We start from the raw sequence: 23,243 nt of genomic DNA on the forward strand, positions 1-23,243 counted from the left end.
TAGCTGGGAATCAAGGGCAAGGCGTTACTGGTGCACCCCCTCTGTAAAAAAAAAATTGCCGCCTACGTCTCCTTTAAACTTTCCCGCGCTTTCCTTAAAGCTCTGCCCTGCCCTCTGGTATTTGACATGAAAATTCGCTAAAAGTATTTACCTAATTCAGCTTAAAGCCTACAGTGGTTCCAAGTCGACAATTCTGGGCGAACCTGGATATATGCATCGGGAAAAGAGAATTCACCAGAGCCGGATTTTGAGCTGAAATTGCTGGGCACCTGGTCATTTTCATCGGGGAATCTCACACGTAAATTTCTCAGCGGGTTGGTCGGAGACTTTCACACGATGGTTTTCTCCTGCCGACCAAAGCGTGTTTGTTCGTGACTGCATCCATTGCCCTTAACAAATATTATTGATATTTTGGGGAAAGGTTTTAATTTTAAAAGTTACATTTGGAAAGCTCCTCGAAGGACGGAAGGAAATTTCAAAATCACTCAAAGAAGTTCAGCTCTTCGGACTAAAGAACTGATGGTCCCGCCCATATTCAGAACACAATAGCGTTTGCCATCGCAACGCGCAGCAAACATACGACTGCTCGGCTGTTCCCGCTCCCGACAACGCTGGAATTGCAGAAAGGGGATGAACATCTTGGTTCCATGAGCAGGTCCTTTAGCAACCCACGTTTATGAAAGGTAAACAGCCCGTGGGTGGCTTTGGTTCATGAAACTGAAGTGGGGTGAAGGGGGTGAGAGGGGTTGTGTCCACCGTGCAGTTACGTTTGCGCTTGTGTGTTTTGTGAGAGATAAGTTCGGAGACATCCCACCTGCAAAAACTCATTTCAGGGAGGTAGCATCCCACCCACCCCGTCGACCTCCAAGGGTGTATGTAATACTTTGTTTAGTGATTTTGTCTAATCTGTAAACCAAGTTGGGTACATGCAAAAAATGCGACATTAAAATATGTACTTATATTATCATATTTATTCTATTACAACTTTAAGTAAGTCTACAGGGAGTTTGGCCTCATCACGTAGGACATCAATAGAGTAGCTCCTTAGCAGCCTGTCTGTCTGTATCTTGTTTTACGGTGGTTGGCATCCAGCTTAATGGTGCATTACCGCCACCCTCTGCTCCAGAATGTGAACTAAACATACATTCTAAATCCCTTCACCCAATCTCTCTCTCTCTCACACACACACACACACACCCCTACACTTCACCCTCCCATCTTTGACCATCCTAGTATCCTATTCCTGTTTATTCGTCATATTCTATAAAAAACCCCTGTAGCTCTTAAAAAACGCTAAAAATACCCGGACTTGTGCTCTCTCACCCATGCCCAGCAACCCTTTTAGTGTGAATTCCTGCATCCCCAACTCCCTTAATTTATTTCTCATCATCTCTCTCTGTATACCATACTTCCTGCAACTCAGAACTACATGTTCTACTGACTCCTCTTCCTGACATTCCTCACACAATCCTGTCTGGTGTTTCCCTATCATTTTCAATGTTTTATTTAATGCACAATGCCCCAGCCTTAACCTAGTCCACACAATTTCCTCTCTTCTGTTTCCATTACCTACCCTAGTAACTGCAACACTCTTTTGTATTTGATATAAATGTCTCCTTTTCCCCTCCCTGTCCCATCTTTCTTGCCACATTTGGTTGACTTTTTCCCAGATTACACACTTAACCTCTGCTTTACTGATACTAATGTGCATTTCCACATTTTCTTTCTTTAACGCCCTCTTTGCCAACTCATCCACCCTCTCATTCCCCTTCACCCCTACATGTGCGGGAACCCATAGAAATTTTACCTGACCTCCCTGATTTGCAATTCTTGTAACTAACTGAAGGACTTCATAAAGTACATCTTGCCGACTGTTTGTGTGAAAAGACCTTAAACTTGCTAGAACTGAGGGTGAATCTGAACATATCAATGCTTTGGCTTGTCTGGCTTTCAGCACCCATTGCAACGCAACCAACACTGCCAGCATCTCCACTGTAAACACTCCTAACTTACCAGATGTTCTTCTGCTGATTCCAATTTCTTTTGCTGGTATTACCACCCCAAACCCTGTCACTCCTGTTTCAGGTTCCTTCGCACCATCCGTATAAACGTGAGTATAATCACTATACTTTTCCATCACATGACAGTTAAATGCATTTACCAAATCTGTTTTATATCTTTCTTTCCTTTTTACCTCTAACAAATGCCAGTCTATGTCAGGCCATACAAGCTTCCATGGAGCTACAACCGGTTAAACTACTGAAGGACTTATCCTCAGATCAAACACTCCACATTCTTTCGCAATATCATTCCCTGCCCGACTAAAGGTATCCCTCTGAAACCTCCCATTTTCCCAGCACTCCTGCAACACTCCTTTAGTAGGGTGAGAATCATTGTGCCCCTGCAAGTTAGCCCAGTAGTTTGCCATCAGTTGCATCCTTCTTAGTTCCAAAGGCATTATTCCCATTTCTACCTGTAGTGCTGACACTGGTGACATTTTAAAAGCCCCACTGCACACTCTCAAGGCCTGAGCCTGAATCACATCCAGTTTCCTTATAAGAGACCTAGCTGCTGATCCATATACTATATTTCCATAATCCAATACAGATCTTACTAAAGCCACATACATTCTCTTCAAAGCTGAACAACTTGCTCCCCATTCCCTACCAGTCAAACATCTCATCACATTTATTACTTTTTTACATTTCTCCTCAACTTTCCTGATATGGTCTGCCCATGTTAATCGTGAATCAAGTATAACTCCCAGAAATTTAAATGATGCAACCCTTTCTAATTCAACCCCATACATCCTTAACTTCTTCCCTACCTCAACCCTTTTCCTGGTAAAAAATACAGTTTGAGTTTTATCTACTGAAAATCTACATCCACAAATCTACCCCACTCCACCACTTCATCAATTGCTTCTTGTAGTTTCCTGATTATATGGTCCATGTTCCTGCCTCTTTTCCACAAGGCCCCATCATCCGCAAACAGTGACCTACCTATATCCACTGGTACCTTTGTGAAGACATCATTGATCATAATGATGAAAAGTAACGGGCTAATCACACTACCTTGAGGTGTGCCATTTTCCACTATGTACTGTTTTGATAATTCTGATCCAATCCGAACTTGAATTTTTCTACCAAACAAAAAATCTTTAATCCAATTAAAAACTCTCCCACCAACCCCCATCTTGTGCAGTTTAATTAATAATCCTTCCTTCCACATCATATCATAGGCTTTTTCAATGTCAAAGAACACTGCCACTACTGACTCTTTATTTGCCTGGGCCTTCCTTATTTCAGTCTCTAACATAATCACTGAGTCCATGGAATTCCTTCCCTTTCTAAAACCTCCTTAGCAGCCAGCCAGCCAGCTAGTTTAAATAACATTAGCTATGCTAATGAACGAATGACTCCTGTTAAACTCACCTCAACATGCCTTTTACATTTTAACCTACCATGGGCAATAGAAAAGTCACTGTTGCAAACAGCGCAGCGAGCAACACTGCCTTTATTTTTGAGGTCGACTGTAAAGCCTGCCCATAGAGAAAACTGATAGGTCTACTTAGCAGGGGTCTGCAACCTTTTTTGCACCGCAGACCGGTTTAATATTGACAATATTCTTGAGGACCGGCCAACTGGGGGCGGGGGTGTTAATCACAGCCGGAATATAGGTGATAAGTCAATCGCATCATAACATTTTAAGTAACGTTTGGATATTAAACATACAGCGCATATTTTCCCTGTATTAACATATAAAATCATTGCAACGCACCAATATCGCTGAATCAGTGGGAGCCCTGGGCTTGTTTCCCTGCAACAAGACGGTCCCATCGAAGGGTGATGGGAGACAGCGATACTCGAAGGGGGTTCCTTGTGTCCAGACTATTCCGCAATTTAGTTTTCGTTGCATTCATTGCAGAAAACCCTGCTTCACAGAGATATGTTGGAAATGGAAGCAACGTTTTCAGTGCTTCCATGGCTATCTCAGGATATTTAGCCTTGACTTTGATCCAGAATGCCAGCAGAGATGTTATGTCAAACATACTTTTCAGCCCACCGTCATTTGCAAGCTTGAGGAGTTGATCTTTTTCCCCGCACTGAGATGGATGATTCACCGGGGACATTCACAAGTGGGTCACGGACCCATTCCTTTGCACTTCTTGGGTCACTGATGACCTCGCGTGCTTTAAAATTCAACAGGGCGTGACAGGGAATGAGGAAAGGTGCAGCTGACTCATAATCAGCAAATCATATTGTTTCCTCGCGGCCCGGTGGTTGGGGACCACGCTTAGCACGAAGAGAGACCAATCAGGATGCTCGCTCTCCCTCTCCCTCTCAAAAAAGTCTATTTCCAGGATATTGTAGATAATTTCCGGGTGTCAGGGAGCCACTATCGATATGCGGGAGACTCCCAGAACTTCCGGGAGAGGTGGGATGTCTTGGTTCGGATGAACAGTCGTCCTGAAGCGCAACTGTGGTTCCAATGGATGCTAGAATCATGGACAGAACAAGGAGACTTTTTTTTAATAAATCCCTTGGTGATACTTAAATGAAGAGGAAATTATACAGTGCAGGATATAATTGGCAGGTTACAGTATATGCACAGCACCATAACCGAGACAGTGACACAAATTCTGTGCCCTACATAGCTAACAGTGAAAACTACTGCCTCTATTGCACTCATGGCAAAATAATTCATATTAGACTGTCAGATACAACAGCAGAATTGCGCCATCGGGTCTGCTCCACCATTCGATTACGGCTGTTTTTTCTTTTCCTCTCAATCCCGTTCTTCAGTCGTCTTCCTGTAACGTCTGAGGCCCTTGTAAGAAACTGCCGTTATGGACATAACATTGCAAGGTCTTTATGTGTGTGTGTGTCAGTCACCCTTCCCCTCAAAAGATCTTTGCCCCGAGTTAGAGTTGCAGATTCAAATCTTTAAAGACCCCAGTGCAAAGTAACATTTTCTAGGGGCACTGAGGGTGCTGCACAGTCAGAGATACTTCCTCCCTAGTGAGGTGTTACAGGAAGAGGTGCTCTCCCAGATGGGTGTAAAAGGGTCCATGGTACAGAAAAAGGCATTAATCTCACTCACAGTGCTACTTCTTTGGTTGTGAAATATTCTCCCACGTGGTAGATTCTACAGAAATACAGGACTTTTTTTTTAATTTGGTGTAATCTTGAAGTTCATGATACTGATATGCCAAATAGTGAAAAGAATTTTTCATTGTATATCCTATTTTAAAGCATATTTGTAGCTATTCATCCAACTGTGTTACTATTCTACTCCTTAACTGCAGTAACATTCCCATGAATTCTGTAGTCTTCACAGGGCTCCGATCCACACTCAATATTGCAGTACCCAGAACTGTATACAACTCTACTAAAGTTGCTTAAATTAACCCATACCAAGTGCTATCATTCATTGCCTGTATTCAATGTTTCATTGGCTTTGAAACCAACCTGTACATCCACATCACTGTTGAATGCACATTCTTAATATTTTCATTGGTTAGAATCTTTTTTGGTCTTGATTTTTTTTTTTTACCAATTTCTGCCATGATTTATACCTACCATGTATTTATCTACTTGGTTAATCAGTTTTTGGGTTCTTGTGATTCTCAGGGTTTGCCAAACTCCTAATTTGATGTCATCAACAATAATACCATTCCTTTTGAGCTTATCACATACATAAAGGGAGAAAAAATGCCATCACTAACCACATCCTGCTCTTCTTTATGAAGTTGGAAATATTAGTGTGAGAATAATTAAAATGTTGCATCTGTTTCAAATTCGAAATGTTCTTCTGTGCTCTTTCATGTGTTACGTTATTGTAAATTTATGTTATTGTACATCGCCCAGAATCAGTAATAGAAAGAATCTTAGCAATAAACTTGACTATTCTACAGGAAAATTCCACCTTTTGCTCCATTTTAGGACACCTTAAAATGCTTTGCAAACAATGCAGTATTTCTTAAATGCAATCAGTTACAAAATAGGAAAAATATGGCTGCCAGTTTGCACACTGAAAGCTCCCACAATCACCAGGTGAACAGGTTGCATATTGTAATGAGGGGTAAATATTATCCAAGGCAGCGAACTAACATCTCATCTGAGAGCAAACACTGACAGGGCAACAGTGCCTTCATGTAAGCGGCCAGAGTGGAACTTAAGACTATAGACTAAGACCATAAGTCATAGGAGCAGAATTAGGCCATTCAGCCCATCGAGTCTGTTCCACCATTTTATCGTGGCTGATCTCAGATACCACTCAACTCCACACACCTGCCTTCTCGCCATATCCTTTGGTTCCCTGACTGATCAGGAAATGATCAACTTCTGCCTTAAATAAACCCACGGACTTGGCCACCACCATAGTCTGTGGCAGAGCATTCCACTGATTCACTACTCTTGGCTAAAAAAATTCCTCCTTACCTCTGTCCTAAAAGGTCATCTCTCAATTTTGAGGCTCCAGTTCTGGATACTCCCACCATAGGAAACATCCTCTCTACATCCACCCTATCTCGTCCTTTCAATATTCGGTAGGTTTCAATAAAATCCCCATGCATTCTTCTAAATTCCAGTGAGTACAGGCCCAAAGCTGCCAAATGCTCCTCATATGTTAACCCCTTCATTCCCAGAATCATCCTCGTGAATCTCCGCTGGACTTTCTCCAATGACAACACATCCTTTCTGAGTTATGGGGCCAAACACTGTTGACAATACACCAAATGCAGCCCGACTAGTGTCTTATAAAGCCCCAGCATTACCTCCTTGCTTTTGTATTCCATTCTGCTTGAAATAAGTGCCATCACTGCATTTGCCTTCTTTACCACAGACTCAACCTGTAAATTAACCTGGGAGTCTCACACGAGGACTCCTAAGTCCCTCTGTACTTCTGATAACCGTATAACCATTACAGCACGGAAACAGGCCATCTCGGCCCTTCTAGTCCGTGCCGAACTCTCTCACCTAGTCCCTCCAACCTGCACTTAGCCCATAACCCTCCATTCCTTTCCTGTCCATATAGCAGTCCAATTTAAATTTAAATGACAATATCGAACCTGCCTCAACCACTTCTGCTGGAAGCTCATTCCACACAGCTACCATTCTGAGTAAAGAAGTTCCCCCTCATGTTACCCCTAAACTTTTGCCCTTTAACTCTCAACTCTCAACTTTGAATCTTCTCCCCATTTAGATAATAGTCCGCATTATTGTTCCTTTTGCCAAAATGTATTATCATACATTTCCCAGCACTGTATTCCATCTGCCACTTTTTTGCCAATTCTTCCAATTGTCTAAGTCCTGCTGCAATCACATTGCTTCCTCAGCACTACCTACCCCTCCAAATATCTTCATATCATCCACAAACTTTGCTACATAGTCATCAATTCCATTATCCAAATCATTGTCAAACAATGTGAAAAGTCGTGGTCCCAATACTGACCCCTGAGGAACACCACTAGTCACTGGCAGCCAACCAGAAAAGGCCCCTTTTATTTCCACTCGCTGCTCCTGCCTGACAGCCATTCCTCCATCCGGGCCAGTATCTTTCCTGTAACACCACAGGATTTTATGTTCTTAAGCAGCCTCATCAGAATCAGAAACAGGTTTTATTATCACCGGCATGTGTCGTGAAACTTGTTAACTTAGCAGCAGCAGTTCACTGCAATACATAATATAGAAGAAGCAGAAAAAAATAATAATACTAAATAAGTAAATCAATTACTGTATATTGAATAGATTAAAAATAGAAATATATGTTTAAAAAGTGAGATAGTGTTCACGGGTTCAGTGTCCATTTGGGAATCGGATGGCAGAGGGGCAGAAGCTGTTCCTGAATCGCTGAGTGTGTGCCTTCAGGCTTCTGTACCTCCAAGCCGATGGTAACAGTGAGAAAAGGGCATGCCCTGGATACTGGAGGTCCTTAATGATGGACGCTGCCTTTCTGAGACACCGCTCCTTGAAGACGTCTTGGGTACTTTGTATGCTGGTACCCAAGATGGAGCTGACTAGATTTACAACCCTCTGCAGCTTCTTTTGGTCCTGTGCAGTAGCCCCTCCATATCAGACAGTGATGCAGCCTGTCAGAATGCTCTCCATGGTACATCTGTAGAAGTTTTTCAGTGATTTTGTGGACATAGCAAATCTCCTCAAACTCCTAATAAAGTATTGTCGCTGTCTTGCCTTCTTTATGACTGCATAGATATGTTGGGACCAGGTTAGATCCTCAGAGATCTTGACACACTGGAACTGAAACTGCTCACTCTCTCCACTTCTGATCCCTCTGTGAGGATTGGTATGTGTTCCTTCGTCTTACCCTCCTGGAAGTCCACAATCAGTTCTTTCATCTTACTGACGTTGAGTGCCAGGTTGTCGCTCCGACACCACTCCACTAGTTGGCATATCTCACTCTTGTACGCCCTCTCATCACCATCTGAGATTCTACCAACAAAGGTTGTATCATCAGCAAATGTACAGATGTTATTTGAGCTATGTCTAGCCACACAGTCATGGGTATAGAGAGAGTAGAGCAGTGGGCTAAGCACAAGCCCTGAGGTGCACCAGTGTTGATCATCAGTGAGGAGGAGATGTTATCACCAGCCCACACAGATTGTGATCTTCCGGTTAGGAAGTCAAGGATCCAATTACGGAGGGAGCTACAGAGGCCCAGGTTCTATAACTTCTCAATCAGGTTTGTGGGAATGATGGTATTAAATGCTGAGCTATAGTCAATGAACAGCATCCTGACATAGGTGTTTGTGTTGTCCAGGTGGTCTAAAGCTGTCTGAAGAGCCATTGAGATTGCATTTGCCATTGACCTATTGTGGTGATGCGCAAATTGCAGTAGGTCCAGGTCCTTGCTGAGGCAAGAGTTCAGTCTAGTCATGACCAACCTCTCAAAGCATTTCATCACTGTTGATGTGAGTGCTACCAGGTGATAGTCATTAAGGCAGCTCACATTATTCTTCTTAGGCACTGGTATAATTGTTGCCTTTTTGAAGCAAGTGGGAACTTCCACCGGTAGCAGTGAGAGGTTGAAAATATCATTGAATACTGCTCCTAGTTGGTTGGTACAGGTTTTCAGAGCCTTACCAGGTATCCATCAGGACCTGCCTTGCAAATGTTCACCCTCTTTAAAGACAGTCTAACATTGGCATCTGAGACAGAGATCACAGGGTCATCAGGTGCAGCAGGGATCTTCACAGCTGTAGTTGTGTTCTCCCTTTCAAAGCGGGCATAGAAAGCATTGAGTTCATCTGGTACTGAAGCATCGCTGCCATTCATGCTATTGGGTTTCGCTTTGTAAGAAGTAATGTCTTGCAAACCCTGCCAGAGCCTCATGTGTGGCACTTTATCAAATGTCTTTTGATTATCTAACAACTCTAACAGATTTGTCAGGCAAGAGATCCCTTTACAGAAACCATGCCGATTTTGACTCATTTTATCATTAGTCTCCAAGTACCCTAAACCTCCTCCTTAATAATAGACTCCAACACTCTCCCAACCACTGAAGTTAGGCTAACTGACCTACAATTTCCTTTCTTTTGCTTCCTTCCTTCTTAAAGAGTGGAGTGACATTTACAATCTTCCAGTCCTCTGGAACCATGCTAGAATCAAGTGATTCTCGAAAGATCATGAGTAGTGCATCTGTTATCTATTCAGCAACCTCTCTCAGGACTGTGGGGTGTAGTCCATCTGGTCCAGGTGACTCAGTTTACCTAGCACTTTCTCCTTTGTAATAGCAATAGCACTTACTCCTGCTCCCTGATATTCACGGACCTCTGCCACACTGCTAGTGTTTTCCACAGTGAAGATTGATGCAAAGTACTGTAAAGTTCATCTGCCGTTTTTGTCCCCCATTACTACCTCACCAGCATTATTTTCCAGTAGGCCAAATATCAACTCTCACCTCCCTTTTACTCTTTAAATAACTAAAAAAATGTTTAGTATCCTGCTTTATGCCCTCATATTTCATCTTTTCCCTTCTTTTAGCTTTTTTCATTGCCTTTTGTTGGATTTTAAAAGTTTCCCAATCATCCAACTTCCCACTCTCTTTTGCTATCATATATGCCCTTTCCTTGACTTTTATGCAATCATTAACTTCCTCTCTCAGCCACGGTTTCCTATCCCTGCCATTTGAGAACAACTTCTTCTGTGGAACATATCTGTCTTGCGCCTTGTGAACTATTCCCAGAAACCTCAGCCACCTGCACTCTGCCGTCATCCTTGACAGTATCCTCCTCCAAACCAGAGGTGAGCAAGCTCCTCTCCCTTGCCTCTGTAATTCCCTTCATTCCATTGCAATACTGATACATGTGACTTGTGCTTCTCTCAGATTGTAGTATGAATTCAATCACATTATGATCGCTGCCTTCCAAGTGTTCTGTTACATTAAGCTCGCTCATAAGATCTGGGTATTACACAACACCCAATCTAAGATAGCCTTTCCCCAAAGCAGGTTCAAGCACAAGCTGCTCTAAAAAGCCATCTCCTAGGCGTTCAACAAATTCCTTGTGATCCAACACCAACCTGGTTTTCCCAATCCCCTTACATATTGAAGTCCCCCATTACAATTGTGACATTACCCTTAATACAAGCCTTTTCCAGCTCCCTTTGTAATCTCAACCTCACATCTTGGCTACTATTTGGAGGCCTATATATACTATTTGTTGGCATGTGGCCAAGTGGTTAAGGCGTTTGTCTAGTGATCTGAAGGTCGCTAGTTCGAGCCTTGGCTGAGGTAGCGTGTTGTGTCCTTGAGCAAGGCACTTAATCACACATTGCTCTGCAACGACACTGGTGCCAAGCTATATGGGTCCTAATGCCCTTCCCTTGGACAATATTGGTGGCGTGGAGAGGGGAGACTCGCAGCATGAGCAACTGCCGGTCTTCCATACAACCTTGCCCAGGCCTGCACCCTGGAAACCTTCCAAGGCGCAAATTCATGGTCTCACGAGACTAACGGATGCCTAAAAAAATATATATGGCTCTCATAATGTTTTTTTCACCCTTGCAGTTTCTTAACTCCACCCACAAAGATTCAACATTCTCTGACCCATGTCACCGCTTTCTAAAGATGTAATTCTGTTTTCAGTTCTATGATAGACCGATTGAAGGAAGCTCCGTTAATCCAAAAGTTCCCTTGCTCCCTCATACACATTTCCCTCCATTGAAGTAAATGGAAAAGCTGAAATCGTGCCAGGTCTAACTTGGCAGGGTCCTGAGCTTTCTGAGAACTGCACTGGTGAATGCCAATGAATTGCTGGCACATTCCGGAATATTCAGCTTTTAGGAGCTAGGGTGACCATAGAGACCTTATAGATGTTTTTTTTTTTGGAATACAGTATAGGAGAGTCAAGGGTTTAGTGCATCATATATACTTGTTGCCTGTTATGCACTCTTATCTAGAGGTTGCTAATTAAAACTCCCTGAGAGAAGACATGAACAAAGACCTGTCCCACCTGACAAAGGTCCAGTTCTGCTCGTAAACTGAGAGAGAGAGAGAGAGAGAGAGAGAGAGAGGGGGGGGCAGCATTGCAGTAGGGGGATGGCATGTTGTAAAGATGAGAGTGGCAAGCAGCAGGCTTGGCAGACAGGAGCTGGAACTTCTCATAGATGCTCCAGGATCTATTATGCAGCCCACCTCTCCTCAGTCCCTGAGCCATTTTACTGCTGCTAGGCTTCCAGAGATCTGATCAAAGTCCACAAGAGTCCAGAATCTGACTGTGGTCTTCCAGTAAGATGGTGGCATGTTCGATTGCAGCAGCTTCCGAGTGGTCAACCAAAGGTGTTATAGTCCTTTTTAAACATTTTTTTTGTGATTGCAAGATCCTGCTGGACACTAAGAACTTAAAATACTGCAGGTCTGCCCCATCAGCGAGTCGCTCGTTGGCGGTGAAACTGAAGGAGCTGGACGGTGCAGACTGTGGGGCTGCCTGCAACAGAGAGGCATCAGAGGAGTCGGGGCATGAAGGTGGTATTCAGTCTAACGAGTGATTGTCCTAGGCGCTTTTCTTCTGATAGCAGGACCCTGTTGGACATTGTTAATGTGGAATGCCGCAAGTCCGATTCTTTGATTTATTGGCGGACAGCGGGAGCGATGCATTGCCTTGGTCGTAGTGAGAACTAGGCCTCAAGCCATGGTGTTGCCTGTTTAAAGCTGCCCAGAGAGAGGTGTCGGAGTTGGTGTTCTCCACCTGAGGTGGTATGGCATGGCGTCTAAGCTGGAGTAGGTGCTGCCTCCCAGTGTTCGCTCAGCAGAAGACAAGCTGTTTTGTGTTCAGCTGCAGATTTCTGCAACATTCATGGACTCAGCATTTTGGGCTATATATATTCTTGTGTGACTGTATTTTACTGATACCTTATATGTGCCTTGTGCTGCTTATGTCTGTAGGCACTGTGTTTTGTACCTTGGCTCTGGAGTAATGCTGTTTTGTTTGGTTGTATTCATGTATGGTTGAATGACAATTGAACTTGAAGTTCTGGTTTAACGTGTCTACCTCAATATCATGCTGACATCAAACATCGTTGAGAAGGCTCGTACAAATTTCAGCACAGCATGGAGCTGACTTGATCCCTTTCAGTGAGGCCCTGACTGTTCACTTCATTTTCCAAAGTGTAGAATGCCACATGATGGGGCTGAACGAGGCAGAAAATAGAAAAGCTTGTAAGCACAGCCACACCGCACCCCCAACCCCAGATCAAGGATAACTTCTACCCCACCGTTATAAGACAATTAAAAGCTTCCCTAGTATAATACATTGGATTCTTAATTTCACAATCTGTCTTGTTAAAGGTCTTACAGCTTATTGTTTACCTGCACTGCACTTTATCTACAGGTGTTACACTTTATTTTGCATTTTATTGTTTTACCTTGTTCTACCTCAATGTACTGTGTAACCAGTCTACAAGACAAGCTGTGGTAAACCATGTATATATGTTGTAACTCGGTTACCTGTCTGGACCCACGCCTCTGCTGACTGCCCCTGTGGCTCCTCCCACAGAGTCCTGTATAAAGGTGTTCGCCTTGCCCCTCCCCCTCAGTCCGGGGGCAGACACTCACTGTGGAGGTCGTATTGTACAGCGAATAAAAGCCTTTCAGTATTTTACCAAACCTCAGTCTTTTGGAGTAATTGAAGGTGCTTCAATTTTATTCACTGTGCGTTTTAAAACATGGAACAGGCCCTGAGACAAGAAAAGTTAGACCTCGATCCGCAAATGCCTGTCGCTGGAAACGCTTTCGAACTCTGGCTGGCCTGCTTCGAAGCGTATCTAGAGGAGATTAAAGCGACCGACCAAGTAGCGAAGCGCAGAGTTCTACTCCCCAAGGTCAGTCCACGGGTTTATTCGCTGATCAGAGACCAGCCGAACTATGACGGCACGATGAACGCACTCAAAAGACAATACTTGCGGCCGATCAACAGCGTCTATGCTCGGCATCGCTTAGCGACACGGCAACAACGGTCCGGGGAATCGAGTGCTGAGTTTGTCCGGGCCCTACAGACACTCGTGCGGGCCTGCAATTGCCAGGAGCTGACGGCGGCGCAGCACGCAGAACTCCTAGTGAGAGACGCCTTCGTTACGGGGACCAGGTCAGTGTACGTGCGCCAGCGGCTGCTGGAAAAAGCCGATCTTACCCTAAGTTCGGCGATCGAGCTGGCTGATACGTTGGAGGCCGCTCTGCATAACTCCGAGGCTCTCCAGGCACACGATCCCCCGATGGCCTCGTGGGCGCCGCAGACCTCGCAACCCGCTGGCGAATCGACCTCGGCTGCAGCCAGTTGTGAGTCCGCGAAGTGCTACTTCGGACTGGAGAAGCACCCCCGGAAACGCTGCGCGGCCCGACAAGCTACCTGTGCCAGCTGCGGAAAGAAGGGCTACTTCGCCAAGGTCTGTAAGTCAAAACCACGAGCGGGATTGAGCAGCACCGTGTGCGAGACGTGGGGGTCGCCATCTTCCCTGCACACTGCCACCACGTGCGAGACATGGGGGCCGCCATCTTCCCTGCACGCTGCCACCACGTGCGAGACATGGGGGCGGCCATCTTGGTCGGCGCCACCTCCCACCGCCTACGACCAACGGGCGCTCACGGGCCACCCCACCGCGCCGGACCAAGACAGCGACCCCACCCTGGCTTCCATGACCCTCGACCAAAGCGCTCCCCACCAGCTCGCAAGGTCAATGATGGACATCCTGGTGGAGGGGCACAGGACAAGCTGCCTGTTTGACACAGGCAGCACGGAGAGTTTTATCCACCCAGCCACGGTGCAGCATTGTGGACTCATGATACGGCCGGTAAGTCAGAGGGTCACCATGGCCTCCAGGTCGCATACAACAGACATCCGGGGGGTTGTGTAGCGACGCTAGTGGTGCAGGGCACAGAATATCGGGACTTTAAGTTACTGGTCTTGCCTCAACTGTGTGCCCCTGTGCTGTTGGGGTTGGACTTCCAGAGCCACCCGAAGAGCGTGACAATGAAGTATGATGGGCCCCTCCCGCCAATTACTGTCATAAATCCCCTGTTTTGTGGAGATATGTCACGTACCCCGCTACTGACCACACACACACACCGACCCGCGCATCCCACCCAACATCATGCCAACTGCCACACTACCAACACCACTTGCGGCCTCTCCACCCTCAGGATCCCTCCCCCACCGCTGTTCGCCAACCTGACCCCCGACTGTAAACCCGTGGCAACTAAAAGCAGGAGGTACAGCGCGGGGGACAGAGCTTTCATTAAGTCGGAGGTGCAGCGGCTGCTCAGGGAGGGGGTCATTGAGGCAAGCACAAGTCCTTGGAGGGCGCAGGTGGTGGTTGTTCGGAACGGGGAGAAGAATAGGATGGTCGTGGACTATAGCCAGACCATCAATAGGTTCACGCAGCTCGACGCGTACCCTCTACCCTGCATCGCGGATATGGTCAATCAGATAGCACAGTACAAGGTGTAATCGACCATAGACCTAAAATCCGCTTACCATCAGCTCCCCATCCGCCGGGAGGACCGCCCTTACACTGCCTTCGAGGCGGACGGCAGGCTTTATCAATTCCTGCACGTCCCCTTTGGTGTCACGAATGGTGTATCTGTCTTCCAGAGGGCAATGGACTGGATGGTGGACCAGTGCCAACTGAAGGCCACGTTCCCATATCTGGATAACATCACCATCTGCGGTCACGACCAGCAGGATCACGACAGCAACCTCCAAAACTTTCTCCAAGCGGCCAAATCTTTCAACCTCACCTATAACAAGGACAAGTGTGTATTTGGGACCACCCGACTTGCTATCCTTGGGTGTGTCGTGGAGAATGGAGTCATTGGCCCTGACTCTGACCGTATGCGCCCCCTGTTGGAACTCCCTCTTCCCAATACCCTCAGAGCCCTCAAAAGGTGCCTGGGCTTCTTTTCATATTACGCCCAATGGGTCTCTAACTATGCAGACAAGGCCAGCCCCCTGGTCAAGTCCACCACGTTCCCCCTCTCTGCCGAGGCCCGCGCGGCCTTCAACCGCATAAAAGGGGACATTGCCAAAGCAGCGATGCATGCGGTGGATGAGGCCATTCCCTTCCAAGTAGAGAGTGACGCCTCCGACTTTGCGCTGGCTGCTACCCTCAACCAGGCAGGAAGACCAGTGGCGTTCTTCTCCCATACCCTTCAAGGCCCTGAAATTCGGCACTCTGCGGTAGAGAAAGAGGCCCAGGCCATAGTGGAAGCTATTAGGCACTGGAGGTACTATCTTGCCGGCAAAAGGTTCACCCTGCTAACTGACCAGCGCTCAGTCGCATTCATGTTTAATAATCAATAGCGGAGCAAAATCAAAAATGATAAAGTTCTGAGGTGGAGAATCGAACTCTCCACCTACAACTATGACATCATGTACAGGACTGGGAAGCTCAACGAGCCCTCCGATGCCCTATCCCGGGGAACATGTGCCAGCGCGCAGATCGACCGGCTATACGCCCTACATGTAGACCTTTGCCACCCGGGAGTCACCCGGCTTTTCCACTTCGTGAAAGCCCGGAACCTGCCTTACTCCCTTGAGGAGATCAGGATGATGACCAGGGACTGCCAAGTCTGTGCAGAGTGCAAACCGCACTTCTACCGACCCGAAAAGGCACCACTCATCAAGGCCACCCGCCCCTTTGAGCGACTGATTGTTGACTTTAAGGGCCCCCTTCCCTCCACCGACCGCAATATGTACTTTCTTAACGTAATTGACGAGTACTTGCGGTTCCCCTTCGCCATCCCCTGCCCCGACACCACTACCACGTCAGTTATAAAGGCCCTGTGCAAGCTCTTCACTCTGTTCGGATACCCATGCTATATCCACAGTGACAGAGGGTCCTCGTTTATGAGTGACGAGCTGCACCAATACCTGCTGGCTAGGGGAATTGCAACCAGTAGGACCACGAGCTATAATCCCCGGGGGAATGGACAGGTAGAGAAGGAGAATGGCACAGTGTGGAAAGCCACACTCTTAGCCCTCAGGTCAAAGGGACTGCCGGTCTCTCGCTGGCAGGAGGTCCTTCCCGAGGCACTCCGCTCCATCCACTCCCTGTTATGCACAGCCACCAATGCCACCCCTCATGAGCGGCTCTTTTCTTTTCCCAGAAAATCGACCACTGGAACCACCCTACCATCTTGGCTGACGTCCCCGGGGCCAGTGCTGCTCCGGAAACATGCGAGGAGCAATAAATACTCCTCGATAGTCGAGAGGATTCACTTACTTCATGCGAACCCCCAGTATGCCTACGTGGTTTTACCTGATGGGTGGAAGGACACGGTCTCCATCCGCGACCTGGCGCCCGCAGGAGCTCCGGGCCCCTACCCTGAACACTCCGTGGTGACTATTGACTCCGTACCCACCAATGTATGTACCTACGAGACACCGTGCACCCCAAACCCTATACAGACACCACACGACACTCCCATACCGGGCGCGACACACACGCACGAGGGATTACCGATGCCTAACGTGCTGACACCTGAAGTCAGGCCAGAGCCAGCACAACCGCCATCGCCGGTGCTACGTAGATCACAGCGACGGACTCGACCGCCTGATAGACTTAACCTGTAAATATACTTCTTGTAAATATTGTCAGTCACTTCACCCCGAGGGACTCTTTTTAAAAAAAGGAGGGGTGAATGTGGTAAACCATGTATATATGTTGTAACTCGGTTACCTGTCTGGACACACCCCTCTGCTGACTGTCCCTGTGGCTCCACCCACAGATCCTGTATAAAGGTGTTTGCCTTGCTCCTCCCCCTCAGTCCGGGGGCAGGCACTCACTGTGGAGGTCGTATTGTACAGCGAGTAAAAGCCTTTCAGTATTTTAGCAAACCTCAGTCTTTTGGAGTAATTGAAGGTGCTTCACAAGCGTTTCACTCTATCTTGGTACGTGAGACAATAATAAGCCGATTTGAAATCCAATTCCCATTCATGACCTCATACTCTGCTTTATCTTTCTTCATCACTTTGAAAAGGTGGTCATCCTAGATGAGAGAGAAGTTATAATGAGCGTTGAGAAAGTGGAACAAGAGCTTAGGGAGGAAATTACGAATATTATGACAACGAAAGTTGACTGCCTGATTACAAATAATTAACATCTAGAGATATAGAATTGGGAGGGTGGGCATCTCATAGAGTTGGAGATTGGAGAGATTATAGAGATGTAAAGCTGTATGACCATGGGGAGATTTGAAAATATAAACACTCACAAAAGGCTTTTTCACTATAATAGGCTTATTTTTGGAGTAGCATCTGCGTCTGCACTCTGATAGAAAGCTATGGACCAAGTGCTGGAAGGCCGTGCAGGCACTTAGTGTTACCTGAATGTTACTGGTAAGGATGACAAAGAACACTCTCAAGACAGTGTTAAAAAGATTTGAAGATTATGAGCTCAGTGCATGACGCTACAAGTGTAAATTCTTTAAACCACGCATTACTTATTGTGGTCACACCATCGATACACAATGATTACACAAGTATGCTCAGAAAATTCAAGCGATGATGGATGCCCCAAGGCCAAAAGACATGTCACAGTTGTGGTTCTTCCTAGGATTTGTCCATTAATATAACAGGTTCCTGCCAAACCTGACCACTGTTCTCCACATCTTGAACTCATTACTACAGATCGGGAAGAAATGGCAATGGACAAGGCAGTAATAAGGTGGCTTTCCGAAAGGGAATGGAAATGGTGACGTCAGACACTGTCCTCACCCATTATGGTCCACATCGTCCCTTGAAGCTTTCTTGTAATGCATCACCTTATGGTATAGGTGCAGCCATGTTACATGTTATGAGTGATGGAAGTGATTGCCGCATAGCCTTTGCATCATGTTCCCTTACCGCTGCAGAGAAAAATTACACGCAGATTGACAGAGTGGCTTGAGTCTGGTTTGGGGTGTAAAACGGTTCAACCATTGGGAAAGAGTTTATTGATCATCAATCACTCATGTACACGGAAGAGTGTCCCACTAACAGCAGCAGTAGAAATGGGCTCAGTTTCTTGCAGGGCACAATTACAAGACTGAATTCAAGAGGACAACTAATCATGGAAATGCTGATTGGAAGTGGAAATGGAAACCCTTTTGCCCTTGGAAAAAGAAATACCTGAAAAAAATTATAAAAAAAGAACACTCCTCTTGAGATATTTTACCTAACGCAAATTGAAAGTCTAGAGATGATCCAAAGGGAAACCAGACAGTCTCAGGTCTACATGACAACTCATAATGGCTGAAATGTGCAGCAGAAACTCCGGTACCCCCAGTTTTCCCTGGACAGGGGTTTCCTTATGTGGGGATTGAGAGTTGTTGTACCATCCGAGCTGAGAGCTAAAGAGCTGGAGAAGCTACATGCCAGTCATCTTAGTCGTGGTCAAAATGAAAGCATTGGTTGAAAGGTTTATCTGGTGGCCTGGGATAGATCAGCAGATCGAGCAGCTTGCCATGTGCTGCTCGGGATGCCAGCACATCCAGAAGAAAGGTGTCCAGAGCTGTCAGAACCTCTTCCAGCAGTCTCAGAGTCAACTCCGACAACCATCACGGAGGAGATCCCAGAACCTGAACCTGAGATTGTTTCACAGTTACAAAGTCTCGGCTTCCAAGCGGAGTGACTACCCCCCCCTTATCAGGAAAGACATTAATCCCACAAAAGAAATAAATCCTCCACAGCAATTAAATCTTTAGGCCTGAACAGGGCAATTTCAAAGTTACTATACTGTGGATGTGTATATAGTAGTTGTATAGTTGTAGGGTAACATAATGGGGAGAAATGTACATAATTCACAACCACCAACACTGAGTTGGGGTTTTGCTTTAAGAGGCTGGTCTGATGTGATGACATTATTATGTAAAAGGTTTTTAGTGTGCTTTTGTTGTGTGGGTTTTAGAATTCAATCAAATGTGTCACAGGTTTCGATAAGTGTAAAACAGCTCACTTCATTTTATTTCCGGAAACCTACACTGGTGACCCCAGAACTCTAGCACAATTTCAGAGCTGTTGAACATGTCGACCACCATAGTCGCTTTGAAACTGCCGGGGATTTGGGAGCAAAATTTCACCGTTTGGTTTGTACAAGCTGAGGACTAGTTCGCCCCGTGAGAAATCTCTGCCGAAAACACCAAATATTTCTATGTGGTAGCATCGCTCAGCAACTCCATGGCCGCAAGAGTAGTGAGTCTGCTTGAACGCCCACCTGAACACGATTAATACCAATCGCTGAAAACTCACCTTTTACACACTTTTGGACCATCAGAGTATTAGCACGCCAACCAGTTGCTCTCCTTGCCTGGTTTCAGAGCTAATGGACCACAAGCTGTCTCTCCTGGAAATCACCCTCCTTGTTTTAATTTTAATGAACTCCTGAGGTAGCAAGTGCCTGATCCAGTTTGTGTAGCCCTCGCTAATGCACCCATGATCGGCTATAGGGAGCTTGCTAAAATGGCTGATAGTCTACACTCAGCTGAGCATCATTCCTCCTCCTTTCTCTACCTGAGCAAGCCCAGTCGGTAAGGCTCACAACATAAGGACACCATCACCTGTGAAACAGAAGCGTTTGTTTTTACCCCGTTTGCTTTGGTACGAGCGCTAGGAAATGTCGACCACCTTGCAGCTTCGACAGTGCCAGTGCATCGACACATCAGAGGCCTGTGAACACCATGGGCTCCAGCTGCCAGGGATGTCTCCTGTTCATCACAGACACCCTTTCAGGGCGACGTTTCCTGTGTGACAACAGGCACTTAAGTGAGTGTGCTGTCGGTATCGCCTATTGATGAGAAGGCAAAGAGCAATGAAACCTCAGTGGAGGTCATAGGATCCAGAACTATGGGACACGACGGGTGACCCTCTGCTTCAGTGAGTGATGTTGCACATTGGACTTCGTCCTGGCTAAAGTGGCTACACCTCTGCTCGGTACAGACTTCCTGATTGTCCAAGGACTTTTAGTTGATCGTAAGAACTGCCGGCTTGTGGGTGTCAAGGATTTGGTGTTGTTATCCTTCTCCCTCAGAACAACTCTGTCAACCGTATGCACCACCTCATGTGAGTTTACTTGACTGCTGGACAAATTCCCAAACCTCACCAATCCCTCATTCTCCACTGGAGTCACAAAACATGGGGTCGAGCACCACATTCCCACAACTGACCCGCCAGTCCGTGCCCGAGCATGTAGACTGGACACAGAAAAGCTGGCGACCGCGAAGTCTGAGTTTGCTCACATGGAAAGACTTGGCATTGAATGCCGATCGAATAGCCCTTCCATATAGTCCTTAAGTCCGATGATGGTTGCCACCCATGTGGCCTTAATGAGGCCGCCAACCCCGATTGTTACCCCGTCCCACAAATTCAAGACTTTTCAGCATCTTTAGCTGGAAAGATAATCTTTTCCAAAGAAAATCTAGTTAGAGTTTACCACCAGGTGCCCGTGTGCTCGGAGGACATTACCAACATTCCCATTTGGCCTTTTAGAGTTTCTGCACATGCCGCTTGGACTGAAAAATACAGCACAGATTTTTCAACGGCTGATGGACTCTGTATTAAAAGATTTTCTTTTTGTTTACCTGGATGACGTACTTGTTGCCAGTGCATCCAATTTTGAACACAGATCTCATCTCTGCACGCTTTTTGAGCACTTGAGCCAACACAGGCTGATTATTAACCCGGCTTTGGGTTGTCAACCATGACTTTCCCAGCCATCACATCTCTGCCGAAGATGCAAAACCCCTCCCATCAAAAGTAGCCACTATTGTGGATTTCCCACCACCCTGCACTGCTTAAAAACTACAGGGGTTTTTTTTAGGCATGGTGAATTTCTATCACTGCTTCATTCCACGAGCTGCTGACCTTATGTTCCCCTGTATAGTGCGCTTAAATGCGATAACTCTAATCACATGCTTGGCTGGTCAGTGAACATTTCCAGGACATTTGATAATACCAAATGAGCTTTTTCCAACACAACCCTACTGGCGCAGCCACTCCCCAGTGCACCCATAGCCATGACAACTGATGCTTCAGACTGTGCTGTGCAGGAGCAGTTGGTTGGAGGTATGTGGCAGCTGCTAGCCTTCTTCAGCTGGCTGCTCCATCCCCCTGAAAGGAAGTACAGCTCATTTGACCATGAGCTTCTGCAAAAGAGCTGCAGCTTGGAGAAGATTTGTTTTCCAGCAAGGCAACGACCCCAAACATAAAGCCAAAGCTACACAGGAATGGCTTAAATACAACAAAGTTAATGTCCTGGAGTGGCCAAGTCAGAGTCCGGTCCTCAATCCAATTGAGAATTTGTGGCTGGACTTGAAAAGGGCTGTTCATCCCACAATCCCCATGCAATCTGACAAAGCTTGAGCAGTTTTGTAAAGAAGATTATGAAATAATTGCAGTGTCCAGATGTGTAAAGCTGACAGTGACCTACCCACACATAGTCAAGGCTGTAATTGCTGCCAAAGGTGCATCTACTAAGTTACAACATGTAACAAACCATATTCAAGTAGGGTGACACCTGCTATTGAAAACTAAAAAGTTTCTAGAAAAATACAGAAGCAACTATACTATAATTGCTGGAAAATTCACTGAATATTTACATATATATAGGTGATTATATAAAAATATGAGCAAACATAGGAAAGTTAAACTACAAGGATAATATAAGGAAAATAACAATTCTACAATTCTACTCCCTAATGCAACATCATCTGGTCCTTTGAGCCTGGTCCGCTATTTATTAAGATAATGGCTGATCTTCTACCTTAGTGTCATTCTCCTGCATTATCATCATGATCCCTTCATTTCCTTAATTTCCAGAAATCTATCTATCTCAGTTGTGAATGAATACAAGCACAAAGACTCACCACCTTCTGAGAGAAGAGTCATTAACCTGCTCTTTTCCTGCATCTCTGCATATTATTCTACTTCTGCAGGAGAACCAATTCCCTCAGAATGTCCCTACAGGTTGTCCGTTCCATATCATTAACTTTTATATGTTTTAGTTATTAATTCTTATGAATGTTAATTATTATAAATATTATTAATATTTATGTATTTTATGTAAATTGATTTTCTTCCTCTCCTCTTGTATTTGCCATTCATGAACCTTACCCTTAGTAATAATGATCAGAGAGGCAGAGAGAATCTGTAATTAACAACAAGTACCTTTATTGTTTCAATGGAAGAACGCCGAATTTACACAGCTGAATACCCGTGTGCACACCTACTAATTTTTCCTAACCCTCAATGAACAGTCAAATACAGGTGTCCCCTGCTTTTTGAACGTTCGCTTTACGAAACCTCACTGTTACGAAAGACCTTCATTAGTACCCCGTTTTCGCTTTCAGAAAGTGTTTTCACTGTTACAAAGAAAGGCAGCGCGCAAAAAAATCAGCGCGCGATAAAAGGCAGCGCGCGCCCCGAGCAGCCGCTCTCCCCCGGATTAGGAACGGCATTGCTTAAACACGTTGCATTGAGCAGCCGTTAGCAAGATGAGTTCTAAGGTGTCGGAAAAGCCTGAAAGAGTAAGGGTGCTACACTTAGCATAAAACTAGACATAATTAAGCGTTTCGATCGTGGTGAACGAAGCAAGGACAAAGTGAGTTTGGCTTGTGGAAGTTGACAAAGATGATGTTGAAGAGGTTTTGGCATCCCATGACCAAGAACTGATAGATGAAGAGCTGATGCAATTGGAAGAGGAAAGGATAACAATCGAAACCAAATGCAGAAAGTGAAGCAACTGCGTGAGATTTTC

At 45.7% G+C, this 23,243-nt stretch overlaps 1 protein-coding gene across 1 annotated transcript in view; it reads left to right on the plus strand.

Annotated features, from left to right (window-relative positions):
• The first annotated feature begins 570 nt into the window (after positions 1-570).
• LOC140195872 (uncharacterized) overlaps positions 571-23,243 on the plus strand; it is a 128,619-nt gene continuing 105,946 nt past the window's right edge. Inside the window, exon 1 of the mRNA XM_072254512.1 lies at positions 571-683. The gene's annotated coding sequence lies outside the window, so the exon portion shown is untranslated. The remainder of the gene's footprint in view (positions 684-23,243) is intronic.

Source organism: Mobula birostris, chromosome 4, assembly GCF_030028105.1.
Source record: "Mobula birostris isolate sMobBir1 chromosome 4, sMobBir1.hap1, whole genome shotgun sequence".
Lineage (NCBI taxonomy): Eukaryota > Metazoa > Chordata > Chondrichthyes > Myliobatiformes > Myliobatidae > Mobula > Mobula birostris.